Source organism: Crocodylus porosus, unplaced genomic scaffold (assembly GCF_001723895.1).
Source record: "Crocodylus porosus isolate Cpor-Errol unplaced genomic scaffold, CroPor_comp1, whole genome shotgun sequence".
In the NCBI taxonomy this organism is placed as follows: domain Eukaryota; kingdom Metazoa; phylum Chordata; order Crocodylia; family Crocodylidae; genus Crocodylus; species Crocodylus porosus.
In genome coordinates this window covers 42,563,395-42,569,915 of record NW_017728947.1, presented here as the reverse complement: position 1 = coordinate 42,569,915, position 6,521 = coordinate 42,563,395, and the positions used below count along the sequence as shown (strand labels likewise).

General features: G+C 42.3%; 1 protein-coding gene across 10 annotated transcripts in view; it reads left to right on the top strand.

Moving 5' to 3' along the window:
• PHF21A (PHD finger protein 21A) overlaps window positions 1–6,521 on the top strand; it is a 194,675-nt gene that overhangs the window by 11,648 nt on the left and 176,506 nt on the right. Inside the window, exon 2 of one of the 10 annotated variants that reach the window (XM_019551190.1) lies at window positions 3,996–4,038. The exons of the other annotated variants lie outside the window; for them this stretch is intronic. The gene's annotated coding sequence lies outside the window, so the exon portion shown is untranslated. The remainder of the gene's footprint in view (window positions 1–3,995; window positions 4,039–6,521) is intronic. 10 annotated transcript variants of the gene reach the window in all.

Below are 6,521 nucleotides of genomic sequence, written 5' to 3'. Positions count from 1 at the left end.
GAGTGCTCCTGGGATTAACGGGGAATAACGGCCATAAATTGACAGAGAGTAGATTCAGGCTAGATATCAGGAGGTGCTGCTTCACTGTCAGGGTGTCTAGATCTGGAACCAACTTCCAAGGGAAGTAGTGCTCACTCCTACCCTGGGGTTCTTTAAAAGGAGTCTAGATAGACACGTTGCCAGGGTCACTTGACCCCAGCATTCTTTCCTGCCCATGGCAGGGGGTCGGACTTGATGATCTGCTCAGGTCCCTTCCGACCCTACTAACGATGAAACAACTTTTGCCTGACTCCAGTTCCTCAGGTAACTGCTAGTTAGCTCCCTCCCACAGCAACTATGCATTGCTGCAGTCTGGATCTGCATGACCTCCTGGGCAGCCCCTGTTAGAGCTGCTCTCCTGACGGGGCAGCACTGAGCCAGGAGGTAAACAGTAAATGTTAAAAGGTATAAATATAATTACCACTTAACCTTTTGCATCTCTAATCCCAACACTTAAAAAAAAAATTTCAGGACTTGCTCAAAAGTGGTGGAGGCCCTCTAGATTCTTCTTGAGAAGGTTGCAAAATTCTTCTGTTAAGTTAGTTGATAGCCTGTCATATCGAAACAAAATGTGTAATGTTCTAGATTAATCAGTCTGTGATGGACCTTGTTTAAAAAAAATTGTTTTTGCATAAAGAGGATGGACAACAAATCATGTACCATCTACAGGAGCAGACTTTTTCTGTGTGAACTGAGTAATGCTCTCATTAACAGTGATTGTAGTTGATGAGAGCTAACCATCGTTGTTGCTTCCAGTCCCTTGATTTTGAGGATGATCTCTACCATGGCTCATTAATGAGTTTTGGGATGACTGAAGAATCCAATCCTCGAGCCACAGATCCATCCGCAGAAGTTTCAGGTCTTTTTCAGGGGAGAATAGGCTGCAGACTGGGATTCATTTTCCTTCCTCTGCTCTATCCTTTTCTGCCTCGGGGGCAAGATGCTTTACCTTGAAACGGGCTGCTGCTTGGCTGTGGTTGAGGTGCTATTGTAATTGGTTGGCAGCCAGCTCTTCCCAACTCTTTTGATGTTGGTATCCCTTTTCTTGAGGTATGCCTTCAATGTGTCCTTGTAGCATTTATTCTGACCACTTGGAGACCTCAGGCTGTTACTAAGCTGAGAGTAGACCACTTGCTTTGAGAGGTCAGAGTTGGGTATTTGCACAGTGTTTGGAAGTTGCTACTTGAGGATCACCAAGTCCATGCTGGTAACGCTGGTTGTGTGGTATCCTTCCATTTTATATGGAGGATTTTTCAGAGGCATCACTGATGATATCTCTGGCATGGGTGACCTGTGTGTGCCATGTGGCAAACTGGGGAGAGAACAGGCAACCCAGTGGCAGATAAGGCAGAGAGCAGAAAGCTGAGCAGCAGGTCAGGTAGGGGAAGGGGATTGGAGTGGCATTTGGGGAGGGTATGAAGGTAAATTCTGGCATGCCTCCCAAAAAGATTGGCTCCCACTGGCAAGGGCTGTGTAGTTTAGTTTTTTTTTTTTTTTTCTGCCTATGTAACCTCGGAAAATTCTTTCCTGACACCAGATTTGGCAATTAATATCATCCTGAGCTGAAGAGCAAGACTTTTCAGTCAGGAATCCTTAACTTTTCAGAGTACTGGCATGAGCATCAGTGTATCTTATTTAATAATAAGAAAAAAACATCCTTGGCATGGCCAATTTATCCCAGTGCTTCAAAGGGAAGTGAAAAATATCTTGGAAGCCTGTAGCATTCCTGAAAGGATAGGGGCGGGAAATCCTTCCTAGAACCTGCAGGAAACCAGCTGTGAAGCACTACAAAACTAGTTACCTCTATACTGCAACACGGTGATTGCAAATACTACCTGTATTCCCATGTTTCTCTTCAGGAACCCATATCATAACAGGCTGTGGCATCAGGATGTCCATTCATCTCTTTCGGTGAAAGCTAAACTTCTGCATTGTAGAGTCCCACTACAGTGGGGTAATTGTGTGCATTTAGGGCTGTCACTATGGAACAGCAGACACTCTAAATACGTACCTCCAGGGATTGATTTATTTTTAATAGAAAGTTTCTCTTTAGGGCTAATGCATTTTTATCACACAGCATGCTGTATGCAGAGCAGGATGAATCAGTTTGTTCTAAGCAGACATCACTTGAATATACCCCCTCTAGTGTCACAAAATATACTAATGTATCTAGATGATGGGAAAGGTTGTAACTAGAGGGGCATCTTTTACGCTATCATTTCTAAGCTGCACCAATGGATGCGTCTTTTCTGGGTTGGGGACCAAATGTGGATCATCACTAGGTGGGAGGCTTTTGGAATCCTGAGGAAAGGTGGCTGAATCGAAGTGGTGAAGTACAATGTACTACATTCCTCCTTCATTCAAAATTGTCTACATCGTAGTATGATGGACAATTGGACTTCCATACTTATGTAATCAGGAAAAAGGCAAGGTCATCCTCTTGTGTAATGAGGCAGTCTGAATATGGGACAGGTGTGTTCATCATCATATCCATCTCACTGTAGCTTTCTTCAGTCCCAGAAAGGATGCTTTATTGAACGGGTGGAATGGATAGGATTGGGAATGCTTTATTAAATAGGAATGGGAAATCAAGAGCCTGACCTGCACAGTGCCTTCAGGGTAAGGATTGATCCATCAATAAAATTCTGTTCTCATCTTCCCCACCTTGATTGGATGAAAAGCAACCATCCAACTGTTTGTCTTGGAGTGGGGGGTGCAGAAATGTGGCATGCCAAAACCTAGGATCCCTTAATCTCATTCCTGATTTCTTGGTCAGCAGAACTTTTTATGGGCATCCATCCTTTCAAACCTTAATTTCCAGAGTGCTGGAAAGTTGGTCAAAAATGACTTCTGACAAGCATGCTGTAAGCCATTTGCAGATTTTAGGATTAGCATTTGGGAATTTCTGACTCATTTCTAAGAGTTTGTGGGTTTTCAGCTTGAAGGTTAGCCTCCTCCAAAGTCATTTCTCATAACTCTTGGGGTTATAACATCCTGCCTTTCCCACAGTGATAGATGCAAGGAAAGTTCTGCTTCGGGACTGGGAGTCCTAGTAATAAAGGATCTCACTCTAGAAACGAAAATTAAACCACTAGACCATGCTGCTTCTCTCAAAATGGTTTGTTTCCTTAAAACAAGCATGTGATATAATTGTGTCTAATTTTTTTTACAGTATTTACAACTCTTTAAAATAAAAATCAGCACTCACTAAGAGCTATAGATGTGGTATTATGAGGCTGCTTTGCTTAGCTTTCTGAGCTACAGCCTTTTATAGCACTCCGATGTAGTTGCAACCTCGGTATCTTGTTGCTGAAAGGGAGGCACGTTGTGCTCGTGGTGATTTTTAAATGACCTCACTTGTATGGGCTTGAGAGCCTATAAAGGGGCTGCTGACGAGGGGAAAAAATGCAACTGAGTGGGGGGGGGGGGGGGACTAAAATGAGAGACAAACCACTACCGTTTGTGAACGAAGGCTGTCTTCTAAATTGCTGTCAGCAGTTTGGATTTTTCAGACCATGCAGTTTAGCATATATTTTACTGTTTTGTTTGCTGAGTATAGCATGAACCGAACAGACCAACGTTTAGACGCTTATAATTTCCTCAGTACGTTTAAAAAAAAAGTATTGAGCAAAGCTTCAGTAAATTGTCAAAAAATGAATTAAATCTTGAATGAAAAGTCCAAAAATCCTGATCTTAGGAGAAAGATGGCACATATACACTTACTACTGATCTTTTACCTCTCCTCCCCTACACGGATGATCACATGTGAGCCTGTTCATTTGTAGTGGGGTGCCCATTGACCGTCATTTTTTCCCGGGTAGTAAGCTAACTTTCTATTTTGCTAGATTTTTTTATAGTCTTTTACTTTCCAGATCATTTGTCCCCCAGATGTTTTATTTCAAACTCAAATGAATCTGTGTTTGTCACCTAATTCTCTTATTTTTCTTCTGTTACAGAAAGGGCTAGAGAACTGAAGGGGAAAACTGTTTTCCAGAATTGGTAAGCGCTTTTAGATAGACAGACAAACATGTTTTGTCTGATGCTTGATTAAGTAATAATCCAAAATGGTATAGCAATGAAAGCCAATTTCCATAAATTTTTAAAAAGGTATTTGAAATTTTGAATAGTTTTAAGTACAGAAACTACATGAAGTAAATTGATTTGGATGTTGCTAACTAAGGCCCTGTCTGGCAAGTATAATCTTAGCGTGCAAGATCCACGTTCTCATGCATTTTACAGCATCGGGGCCTAAAATTCTGCTTGTATAACCCATTGTTGAAAAAATATTAGCACTTGACACAATGTAACACTGAGAACTTAAAATACACAGATAACAGAATTCCAAAAAGTAAGGTTTGCCTCAAAGTTGAGTCAACTTGTGCATGTTGTATATGTGGCCTTTTACATTTGGTACTGAATATGCCATTAAGATGCACTTTAAATACAATGTGGTAAATGGAATGGAGTTAAAGTTGCATTGGATTATCTGATTTTGGAAGCTACCTTTTTATTATTATTTTTTTTAATAAAGAGATGGGGAAGAGGGTGCTAGTTCATGCACTTATTTGAGTACCATGGTGCACACACACCCTCCGGCCATTCTGACATGGATTCATTAATAATTATCCTTTGCTTGCAGCTATTGAGCCAGTTATCTGTACACCTTTTATAATAGTTTTTATTTAGCCTGCACTTTTCTAATTTTGTTTGAGAGGGTCATGCAGGACCTTGTCAAAAGCTCTGCTGAAGCCCAGGTGCATTATAGCAGGGGTGGACAATTTATTTGGCTCCAAGGGCCACATGGAGTTTTGATGAGCTGTTGTGGGCTGGGTCAGCAAGCCTTGCCGCCCCCCCCCCCCGGGGCAACAACTCGCTAAAACTCCCTATGGGGCTGGAGGCAAGTGGGGAGCAGGAAGGGAGGGTGAGGCAGGGATCATGGGGGTGGGGGGCCATGCTGTGACACCTCTGGGCTTGGGCCCAGGGCCTGCTGGGGGTGGGGGAAGGTATACACGCATATGGCAGGGGGAAGGTGTGCATGTGCATATGAATGTGGTGGAGGTAACAGGGGGCTGCCTGGGCACCATGTCCCAGGAACCTGCCATGGGTGCAGGGAAGGAGCGGGGGCATAGAGTGCTTGTGCCAGGGCAGTGTGTGGGCCGGTCTGACCCATCTGGGTGCTGTTCTACCAGAGCTTGCTCCATCCACTCCATGCATTGACCTGGTATAACAGTGCTTCCAGGACCAGTGCAAAAAAAGCAGGAAAAAAAACCAAACCTCTTTTCCCCCACCCTGCCCCAGCAGCTATTCTACAACCCCCACCCCATGCTCATTAACAGAAGACCCAGAGCTTCCTGTGTCCTTCTTTTCTGACCAGCATACTTAATAGAATCTCTTCTTGTTGTCTTTTAACTCTTTGCCAGGTACAGCTCATTCTTTCTTTGCCTTTCTGATTTTGTCCCTTCATGTCCTTGCTATTTCATGGTACACTTCCTTGATGACCAGCCCATTCTATTGCCTGTTTACTTTTTCTTTTGCATTTGAGGCATTGTAGAATCTCCCTGTTGCAGCCACATTGATCACTTGGATATAGAAAAAAAAATATATATATTTTTTTTTCTATAAATAAAATTCAGTATTTATTATATGAGATTTTTAGAGGATTATGCTTTGGCATATGTTTCAGGTGTTGGTCCCACCTGGCCTATTGACCTCCATAACTTCTTTAGTAGCCCTACTGAAAAGCACTCGTTTTCTGACCGCTCCCCCGGTGTGTGTGTGGAGGGGGTTTGGAACACTGCCAGTATAAAAGCTTGTAGGCTGAAGTATGGTGCTGGTACCCTGGAAAGTCAGTGCAGTGGAGGGTAAATGGCACTCTTATAGGGCTTTTCCCCTCTTGCTCAGATCCACCTGGTTTTGTGGGGGTTTTTTGGGGTTTTTTCGGGTTTTTTTCAGGGTTTTTTTTAGAATCCTTGGACTATTGGGTGAGTTGCTTTACTTATCTTTGCTTTAGTTTCCTTATAAGTAAAAAGGGGGATAATGATACTTTTTTGTAAAATGATCCTGCTGAAACCTGCTGTTCAAGAGGTATTATAATATGCCTCTATGTAGCATGCATTAGTTACTTAAGCAGACTTGGGATCTGGTTCAGGAATCCTAATCCTTTTTTGGGGAAAACAATGGTGCTGCTGACTGAGAAATACAATGGCAAGACTGAAAGAGTTGTTTAAGAAGAGAAAAGGTGGCCACTGCTTCCTGTTGGCCTGGCTGTTCTTTTAGAATCCCTTTCCACTACCTACTTGCAATTCTCTTTATTAAAAAAAAAAAATGCCTAATATTCCCCATTTGGTAATTAAAAATATATTCCAAGTTATTTATATTTCAGAACTAGTTATTTTGAAAGAGTAGCTGGAGTAATGGATTGTGGAAAAGAGGAAAAAATGTCAAGAGTCCAGTGAACTTACAAATGTGGAAGAAAATTTACA